The 1,213-nt window shown below is 40.1% G+C and overlaps 1 pseudogene; it reads left to right on the forward strand.

Moving 5' to 3' along the window:
- LOC102866402 overlaps positions 1-1,213 on the forward strand; it is a 9,710-nt pseudogene that overhangs the window by 7,825 nt on the left and 672 nt on the right.

Here is a 1,213-nt window from a genome sequence, read left to right on the forward strand (position 1 = left end):
AAAGGAGCAACCTGGTTTAACCCTCTCTAGGGTGAACCTGTTCATTTCTTAGCAGTTCATGGTATATTCAATACTCTTCTCCAACACCACAGCTTAAAGGCATCAATACTTTTTCTATTATCCCTAGTCATTGTCCAGCTCTCTGACACACAGCAAGTGATTGCAAAGACCATGGCCTGCATCAGATGCACCTTAAGTCTCCAAAGTGACATCATTAGTCTTCAGTACTTTGGAGAGGTCTCTAACAGCAGACTTTCTCATCACAATGCATCTTTTAATTTCCTGGGTGCTGATGCCAAGAGGGTTGATTGTGGAGCCAAGCAAACTAAAGCTATTAACAATCTCAATCTCTTCACCAGTGGTGAGAATCTTTGTTTTCTTTATATTGAGCTTCGATCCATATTGAAGGCTGCAAGTTCTTCAGGTCTTCCTCAATTTCAGCAAGCAGCATTGTGCCATCTGCCTAACACAGATGTTGATGAATTTTCCTTACTCTTGATGCCACATTTCTCCTCATACAGCCCAGCCTCCAGGACAATCTGTTCTGCATCTAGATTGATAAGATATGGAGATAGGACACATTCCCAGAGTACACCCTTGCTAAGTTTGAATCATGCATTGTTTCGTTGCTCTATTCTGACGACTGCCTCCTGGTCCAAGTATAGTTTTCACATTAGCACAATCAAGTGTTCTGGGATTCTCATTCTTCTCAGAGTTAGCCACAGTTTGGAGTACAGGAGAAATGTCTATCTGTGTTTCATTGATTATGCAAAGGCGTTTGACTGTGTGGATCACTTTATGTATAAAAGAACAAAATATTGGGGAGCTCTGGTGGCCTAGTGGCAAGGAGCTGCAACTACAATCCCAGAAGCAAATGGTTCGAATCCACCAGATGCTCTGCCGGGGAAGGAGGGTCAATCTCCTCCTGTACCAGTCAGATCTGATTTGATGGTACACTCACACAAAAATAATAAAATTTAAAAAAAAGAACAAAATATTGCTCAGTCTTTTACTGTCTTCATAATAATTTCTAAGTTTGAGTTCATTGTTGCAGATACTGTGTAGTATCTTCCAGTCTCTATTAAAAAACAACAGTTTTTGTGGTACATAAAGTTTTTACTGGCTAATTAGGTCTCCTTTTCTCAGCATATCTTAAGCTCGAGGAAATGAAGAACAAATTCAAACCTCGAGTTGCTATAATCAAGGATGCTTT

Source organism: Elephantulus edwardii, unplaced genomic scaffold, assembly GCF_000299155.1.
Source record: "Elephantulus edwardii isolate Elephantulus edwardi_28Jun2011 unplaced genomic scaffold, EleEdw1.0 scaffold00017, whole genome shotgun sequence".
Lineage (NCBI taxonomy): Eukaryota > Metazoa > Chordata > Mammalia > Macroscelidea > Macroscelididae > Elephantulus > Elephantulus edwardii.